Below are 9,457 nucleotides of genomic sequence, written 5' to 3'. Positions count from 1 at the left end.
GTTGAAAGGTTTCAGTCGCCAAAATAAACACTCCACATGCACGTGAAACAGTTTTCAGAGAATTAGTCCTTCTAGGCAAGCTACTTTACAAGGATCAGAAGCTCTCTGCTACTGTCTAAAACCACCTTTGAAGCTTTTATTGAAAAGTTGCCCATCTTAGATTAAGTTCCAATAGAGTGACAATTTTTCTAGGGTTGCATTCCAGGAAGCTAGAGAGAGGCTCTTGTGACTGAAATCTGCTAAAACGGCTGGACCCAAAGCAGCCATTCAGCATATGGGTGTTTATCTCAAATTGTTAAGCACTGACAAAGGTACAGCAATGTTTCAGAAGTGGAAGAAGCACCTGACTGAAGATGCAGTGTATTGCAACTTAACCATCTGTCTTTTGAACAAATGACACATCAAGTCTTAGTGCATTCTCAGCCTGTGCTGCTTTATTGCTAAAAAAATTTGTATACAGGTGCAGAGTTTCCAAGTTCATTTTTAAACAGTTCCTCTTTACAGCGTCAAAAGAATAAAATCTTATCTTGAAATCCTTAAAGATGCATAGATATAAAAGCAAGCTGCCTTTTGGAAAAAACATCAGAATTTGCAGGGAAACATTCTTTTACTGTTACCATGTAAAACAGGTGCAATGCAAGTACATAGATGCAAGCGATACCAGTAATTTTCTCCACTAACCCGCGTGAGTAATGCCATCAGAAGTTCAGTATAAGAAGTCTTCTCTAACCTGGTTTGTAAGTACTAAGCCTTTTTTTTTTTTTTTTTTTTTTTTTTACCAATCTATAATTACTACTTCTCCTTTGCCGTTAGATCACATTTCTCAAAAGGAAGATATCTTCACTGAAGTCCTAAAGTAGCTTACTCCCCAGGTTTTATATTGGAGAGGATAAGCATGAAAAATGGATTCAAGTGTTTGCTCATTACACAAAAGAAAACATACGTAACGGAGTTTAAAACCACACGAAATGTTCCAAGAAAAAAAACCAACAAAACAAAACAAAACCCAACTCAGCACTAGGTGGCCACAATTAACTGCTGGGCTAAACTTGTTTCACCAATTCTATTTTTTCTTGAAGAAGTAGGCTCAAAGGATTTCATTTAATCTAACTTCGTACAGTAAAATAGTTCAATCTTCTCTTATAATATTCCTATATTTATTTGGCAATTCTTGTATATCTAGAAAGCATTTGTGAGAAAAACATGCCCCATTGTAAACCCAAATCACGGTGCATTATGGATAGTTGGCTACGAAGTATGAACAGGAGTTAACTTGACACAATTCCTTCCTCCAAGACACCACCTCTTTCTGCTTAAGAAAGAGGACCAAGCCTCTTACATGGAGAAGTTTTCTGCACAAGTTAAGCCCACCTGCAAAATTAAGCTAAGCTAGAAGTATGGAATTCTGCAGTAACACGCCAGTATTCTACTTGAAAACAGCAAAAGCGTCAGTGACATCCACTGTGCCACATTCTGTGTTATTTTCAAACCACCAGCAGAAATTCACTGCATTATTCACTACAGGACTTGGGAGATATTACTGAAAGCAGAATAAAAGTTTACAGAAAGATGGCACCCAAGTTCCCTTTTACTTAATAAGTGAAATAAAGAAAAAATATTATATTGCAACCCGTGTTGCAGAAGATAAAGACCTTCAGTGATCAAATCTCATTTTCTGTTTTTAAAAAGCTCCTTTTCAAAGAACTTAAAAAATATACAAGATTACCAGTATTTTTCAGGTTCGTTCCTGCAGATGCCATTATTGCTGGCTGGTACCAGTATGCTTCAGTACAGCTGCCTGTGTGGCTAGAGAGTTACCTGAAAATACTGCCTATTAAAAAGCTATTCAACACCTGAAATATATGTACTGTGCTTATTAATTTCAGTCTTCTCCAAATAAGTTCTCTCACCACAGACAAGCTTATTACCTACCGTCTGGCAAATACTATACTCATTTTGAGTCTGTTGTTTCTGTTACTGTTTTTTCTTTTTTTCCACCAGTTGCTCCCCCCTGCACCATGTAAGAAACTCTGCACCCTTTTCTTTGCTACAGCTGCAGCAGGTGAGAAACCTCATCTCGCCCCTAAACATGCTTAGTTCATGCCCTGCTTTTTACATGCTCAGGGCACTAATACGAACCAGACAAGAGGTTATGAAGGCGAGTTCTGCTGATCCTGGTTCCTGATTTACAGTTTTGGTGCCATGCTTCTGACCCTATCTATACATTCTGCCCCCTTCTCTACAGAGGCAGCACATTCTCTAAGAACAAAAACAAAACAATCCCAAAATTTGAGAATCAAAGCAGGAAGTTCAAGCTATTGGTATATAATTTCCTATTGCTTCATTATGTATAAATGCATATCTCAATTTACTGGTAATAACTACATTACACTAGACATTGTGAATCATGCATAATTAGAATACTAGCTCTAAGATTTCGTTTGTGGGCCTGTGCCATTTTCCTTCAGTTTCTCCATGCAGTTCTTCGTGCCTAAGGCATCACAAACCAGACACCCTTTATTTGACCTGCAAACGTGCTCATTTGGAGGGGAAGAGGAGAGAAGCAAACAAGACTTAACGGGACACAATAAACAGTAAGCAACCTTCAAACTTTAACCTCACATATTGTAAAGCCTTGGGAAATCTGTCTACATTACAACCTGGTACGTAGGCTCAGAGACAGAAACACACTCCTTGCTTATGTCAAGTACACCTACACTTTCTCAAAACTCAGGAGAAAGTGCAGAGCAGAATGAAAGGGAACAAATTATGGTAGTGTTCTGCACTGTTAAATGAGACACCCTGGTTTGACTGCTGGCTTTTGTGTGCCAATCAAAGTGCTATAGGGGCAATATGCTGGATTGTTCAGTAAAAGAAAAGCAATGGAATCTAACTTGAACTGCCATTATGCAGCTCTGTACCCGAACAGCAAGCTGGATTAAGCTCTGAAGGAAGCCCAGACTCCTTACTAGAGAAGCCATTATTTCTAACTCTGGTTATCCATCAAAAAACATTCTCTTCCACACTTTTCTATTTTCTACTCAAAAACATACTGCCAGCTCTTGTTAACATAATTCTTGTATAACATGTTAGTGCCCTAAAGCACACTACGGTTTGTTCTCACTCACTATCAAGTAGTCTTTGCAAGCCTTTTATTTTTGTCCTACATTTGACAATTATGCTCAACTGCAGAGGTTGCAATTTGTCAAGTTGCAGCTCCCAGCACAGGTACTGGCTAGACCTACTGCAGCAGCAGCACCACTGGGCAAGGGACGGTACTTACATGTAGCTTCTGGGGTTGCTACTGCTAAGTGGGTGGTGGCAATAACATCAGCGGTGGTCACTACACTTTTGATATCCCACAGTGTTGTAGTATACAACGCTACTACTTAGTTTTAGAAGCAGTGAAGCCAAGGAGTTCAGGTTGGAACAAAAATCATGCCATAGCACAACAACTGAAAGGCAATGGAATTTCCTTTGCAGCTGTGAAGACTGATAGTATATGCTGAAGCCTGAACCGAGAAGAATATGCAGATAGCTTGCCAAGCTACAAGTCTTGATTTCCTCCCCTTCTCTAAGTTAATGAGACCTTGGAAATTTCTATTCCGCCACAAAGTTCATACTTCTGAAGTCTAAACATGACCATGTTTTCACTGTTAATTCGCTGTTACGTAAATGTATTTGCCAATCACAAGGAATTTGTAATTTATTTAATGTAGTTGGATCACAAGGCTTCCAATGTTATCAGCAACTCAATAGCTGGAATTCAAGCTGATTTTAACTTCCCAGATCAGTTACACACATTACATATGAACCAATTTAGACATGTTTATGCTTATTTTGGTTACTTTATACTGTAAAAATGCTCACAGTCCTTAACAATCCTACTACCAACTTATGAAGGGCCAAAAGGCTTCATCTTAGGTCACCTCAGAACATTCAAAGCCTCCCTCCAGCTGGAAACTGCAGTCCAAATTTTTCAGCTTTCTAGAAGAAATCTAGCCACATAGATCTAAGCTTCTGATGCAACAATTCTGTTCAGAATACAGTACCATCTGTGGGCCATATAGTCTCCACACACTTCTGTATCTGCACTGAAATCACAGTCAGCTATGGATGCTTTAGAACTCCTGTGGCTCCTTTATGTAACACAGCAAAGGCTTTGCTGGGTGCAGAGGCTACAGCTGTAGATCAATATCCCTTTCTGTAACCAGAGGCTTCACAGTGCTTGCCTCGGCTAGACTTCAAGCACTGACAGAAACCAATGGTCTGAAACAGAATGTTTAGCAAGTCTAAAATTATTTTTGCTATAAAGTAACATTTTTAGAATCCTGAAAATCTCCTTTGGGGTAGACAAATACTCTATTTTATTTTTTTAAGACCCATCATTCATATCAAGATCGGTCTTTTTAAACAAAGAAGTATCTACAGTAAAATTCTAATTTCAGAAACAGTTTCTTTCCACAGTCCAGTATTTGGAAGGGCCTAGTTTCCCTTCAGAGAGGCAGAGCAAGCACTGGACTATGAAAAATGAAAAAGAAACAGGGAAACTTCAGCTATCTGAAAAGATATTTCAGAAAAAACTGCCTGCTTTTCTCCAGCACTCACTGACAGTGCTTCAGATACGTGACACAGCTCAACAGTAGTATAAGGTTAATTAACTAAGTATTCAAGTGCCAAATTCCTTCCAATGAGAGGAACACTAAGAGGAATTCACCCATCTTAGGAAAAGACACTTTTCACCCAACTCCCTGCAGCACAGAGCGCCACAAACTTATTTGGTTATTACCCACCTATTCTACTGTACAGCCTTGCTAATGCAAGTTATTTACTATCACATGCAAAACAGTTATTGCTACTAAAGTTCTATTTTCTTATTAAATCATCTTATGGCTTTGTTTGCATCAGGGATTCTTCCCCCTACATACTGTGCTATTTTGCATTCCAGTTTCAGAGGTATTTTTTTCAATTGATTCTCCCAAGCACTAAACTACTTTATTCAATGGTACAGCTACTTCTGTTCAGAATTGAACCTAAATGAGTACAAGTCCCCCAGAGCTCTGCTGTAAATGGCCCAACCACCCAATTTTCTTGGCAAAGCATTAGATGCAGAGAGGCGAGGGGGACATTGTTATCTACACTAACTCCGCAAGGATTACTGGTTTTGCATCAAAGAACATGCTACTTGATTAATTATTTTAGAGATATATCCTATTAAAATTACAAAACCAAGCCACCCATTCCATCCCCCCTCCTAATGGCCATTTACAGGCAGGTCTCAGGAAAAATAAGATGCAGTATCCTCTCTAAACCGACAAGAGAATTTTGTTCTTGTAAAGAGAGAAGTGTGTGAAGAGCAACACTGGCACCAAATAAAAGATTTTTTTTCCTAGGAAATCAGAGAATGCCATTCACAGAGCACTACACACCTCAGGAATCATACCAGTCTCTTATCTGACCAGCCCAAGCTGCCCACTGAGTGCTAAATCACTTCAACTTCCCCGGGTCTAAGTTTTCCTTCTGAAAAAAGCAGAGGGAGAAACGTAAGTTATTAAAATTGAGATTAGAGCTGGAAAGCAATGCTGGGAGTTACCCAAAATACGAGATACTGAATCCTCAATAGGTGGGAAATCTATGATCCATAGGCTAGATACTGCCTGCTGAGCAGATACAGGCTGCAATGTTGTTTTTCAGCAGCCCTTAACCCAACTACATTCTCTCTTATTAAGATGTGTGTAAACGCAGGATCCACCAAAGGTGTTAAAAGATTCAATAGGACTTCAGAAAAGAAAAAAAACCCAAACCCATCCATTACTGCATGAATTAAGTCTTCTATGTAAAATTGGCAGATAGCATTTTACAACCAGTAACTAAATGAGAGTAATGTTTAACTGGTTATTATAATTACATAATCGGATTTGAAATATAGGTATGTTTTTAACTTAATAGATTTTGTAAATAATATTAAGGTAGCAGAGAGGTGCAAAAAATGCACACTAACTCTTCAACATATTCATAATTCTGATAATATCATATGATGGGTAATAATAAAACTGAAAATGCTGCTCAGAGAAGAAAACACCTTCAACAGAGACTAAAAAGAAAAGAATAACCTGTGACAGAGATGAGAACTTTGGATGCTTACGTACACTAGTTTACAAAGATACACTGAAAACAAAACACTAACGATGATTCTATGAAGCCCGTTCCATTTCTAACGATAGCATTATCATTGTCAAAGGGAGGATACTGCATACTTAGACCATGTTTGTGACATTTCTACTGTATCCTTTCTATTGTTAATTACATTATCATCACGGTTTATTAATAAATTTGTCACTCTGAAATTGTAAAAATACTACTAGGCTCATGCACTGATCCTAACATGGCACTACAGTTTGCTACAAAGCACTAATGCTTATGGAACTATACACATCTCAAAATGGAAGACATTGGTGATTTTGTTGTTTTCAAACAACTTGTAACATCATTTTGTCCACAAGTATTAAAATATATATATGTATATATATATGATCTATTGCACATGCCCCTTGTTTCTGTAATCTTTCACACAGGAAGATTTCCAACCAACACAGAGAAAAAGTGGAGCAAGAAAAAGTAAGTAGGTTGAGGCAGCATTTCCGAGCAGCGGTTTTATAAGAGGCCGCTGGAAAGATATGGCAGTGGGGTCTTCTGGGCACGCATTATTGGAGTATTACTTCTGCGAAAGCCACAGATCTCCAGCCCCACTAAAAATATTATGTTCTAAGCTACAACTTGAAAACTAACATTGTTCCACTGCCAGGGTTAGAAGTCAGTTCTGTTTTTTGTTTTTTTTTTTTTGTCACAACGCGGGGTTACAAAACGTTGAGGGTTATTCTTACAGAAGAGGAAAGGGCTGAAAGCATCTACTCTCTAGTCAGAAAGATCATTAAGTTTTTGTTCATACTCACAGAAGAAAAAAATTCATTCCTGTCCCCCAGTATTTTGTTATCAAGCTATGCGAGAATCTACTGCTAGCTCTAATGTCAGAAGGACAAGTATGGGCAAAAGGAAGTAAAAGAAATACCAAGATTCATAATCAGATGATTCTTATGCCAGACACTTTTCAACATATAATCCTAAGATATTAACAGTATTTTCCATCAGTTAGAGATGGATCCTGCTTCTACAGACATCTACTATGGTAGATGTTTCCTATTGGTTTCAACATATGGAGGTTCTAAATGAAAAATGTGCTTTTCTAGATGCATCTAGTACCAGAAAATTCAGATCACATTCAGCAAAGAAATCCTATATTCTTAAAATAAATCAGGCCAAGTTGGTGGTTGCCTCAACAGGATTAATGTAACTCATCTAAACTAATAAAAGGAACACAGCTTATCACAATGTTGCATATAATTTAAGTGCACCTCTGCTCATTACAGTGGGCATAATTTTGATACGCAGTGTCTTAACCACCCTGCTTAGCTTACATGTTTCCATGAAGTAAAGATCAGACCCCCAAAAAATGGGAAGGGCTTTCACTAAATCTTACTGTTACAATGCAAGTCTAAACACAGCTCTAACCTTACTCTGAGGAACAGGATCAGTACCAACAACTGTCTTTCCTCTGCCGTGGAAACTTGGTCCCCATAAAATTTCACCACATTTTACGTTTCAGAATACTGCCCTTGCAATCTATCAGTAAGATTTAAGAAAGATTTCAATTGTTGGCTTTTCCAGCCATATTCAGTCCATCTGGCTCTCTCCAGTAGTTTTCTGAAACAAAAGACAAAACAAAACACCCCACCACCCAACCATGTTGTGGTTCCTATTCCTATGCTATTGTTCCCCAAAACATAGTACTAGAGCCTATATCCCTTATTTGATCAAAATTTAAAAATATTTTAAGCTAAATCATATATTTTGTAATGTTTGGATTAAGGTGCGCTAAGAAATCCAGACTTGAAATGGAGATTATTTTTTGCCAAGAAATCTTACTTGCCATATCCATTAACATAGCAAGGAGCATGTGAACAGTATAAGATCCCACCTCAAAATGATTGAAAATATCTTATATTAATCACAAACAATGGAGACAGAAAACCCTGTGCAAACATAAGAACAACAGATAGCGCCTTATTTTGGGAAGGAATAAGAGGAACCAGAAAAAGGCCCACTCTAAGCATTTCTGCTATCTCTCAACTCGTACCTCTTATATGGCTGAGCTCATTCTGGGCCTAGAGGATGGAAACATACAAGCCGTCTCAGTTCTCAGTTCCAAAAGAATTAGGAATTTGATTCCATCAGCAATATGAAAAAGCTCAATCTGTGTCATGGAAGCCCAGGGGGTAAGCTGCAGCTTTATACCTTGGGTCTCTTCCATCTCACCAGAAGTGGATTTCTTTAATAAAGAAGTTCTGTCACATCTTTTCAACTGTAGAATGGTTTTGTTCCATTTGGCTGCTAAGGATCCATAAAAAGCCCAAAGACGGGAATGATTAATGTGAACTTAATCATTATCTTGTAACCCTAGAGGTCTTTAAAGCTTCATTTTTCTTTGCTAAAAATGAAGTGGTACAGAGTAATTTCTCCTTCTGTTCAAAGTTCTTCATAGCCAGAACTTATATGGGTTTACACATGCAAATATACATTTTGATCACAGATTGGGATGATGCTGTTACACACTACAGACAAGGTGATTCTGCATTTGTTCCTGTGCATTAGCTGCTTTGTGTGAGTTAACATCAAGATATTTATCTACAGAGTCAAGCCAGGATCCTGAACTACAAAATACCTGTTATTTGTGGGACTTCTTCAGTTGCTTGGCAAGTTTCTTCCTCATAACAGAGCAGAAAGTATATTCTGGTTTCCCGCTGCATACATGTCAAGGTTGACGTGGCACTGCATGCAGATACTTTATATGTCAGGAATTTCAACATGACACAGTGAAGAACTTAATCTTCTGAAAATGAGGAAGATATCAGTGAAGAACACCAGCTTCCACTTGCATCTGATTGCAAAGTTTTTTCTTATTTTAAAACAGAGTGCAGATAGCCAGATGAAGAGCTGGCACTGAAGACATTTCTTCAGGTAAACTAATGCTGACTTCCGTTACTTTGCTTTTGAGTTCTAATGAAGCAGTAGGTTCCTTCTGTAGGAGACGTAATCTCAGGAATCAAATGTTGGGTGAGATGGCTGACACAAGAAGGGAAGAGATCTTTGTTCATTCAGCTCCATGAAAGTGAAGGACAGGGTTTTGTTCATGAGAACAGAAACAGCCTGCAGGCAAGCAAAAGTACAATCATCTTAAATGTTAGGAGAGGATCTGGAATTCCAAAATGAAAAGGAAGAAAGGTAGTTTAGGAAACAGAATAAAATGTACTTCACCTTAATATACTCGCTGGTTCATTGATTTTTTTTTTTTTTCTAACAGACAAAATCAGTTGGCTTCAGACTGCAATAATCCCTTGTT

At 38.1% G+C, this 9,457-nt stretch overlaps 1 protein-coding gene across 1 annotated transcript in view; it reads right to left on the bottom strand.

Annotated features, from left to right (window-relative positions):
• Positions 1-412: 412 nt before the first annotated feature.
• The window catches only part of CHP1 (calcineurin like EF-hand protein 1), a 33,440-nt gene continuing 24,395 nt past the window's right edge, over positions 413-9,457 (bottom strand). The window contains exon 10 of the mRNA XM_003206450.4: positions 413-9,264. The gene's annotated coding sequence lies outside the window, so the exon portion shown is untranslated. The remainder of the gene's footprint in view (positions 9,265-9,457) is intronic.

Source organism: Meleagris gallopavo, chromosome 5 (assembly GCF_905368555.1).
Source record: "Meleagris gallopavo chromosome 5, MGAL_WU_HG_1.1, whole genome shotgun sequence".
In the NCBI taxonomy this organism is placed as follows: Eukaryota; Metazoa; Chordata; class Aves; order Galliformes; family Phasianidae; genus Meleagris; species Meleagris gallopavo.
This window is presented reverse-complemented; position numbering and strand designations above follow the sequence as displayed.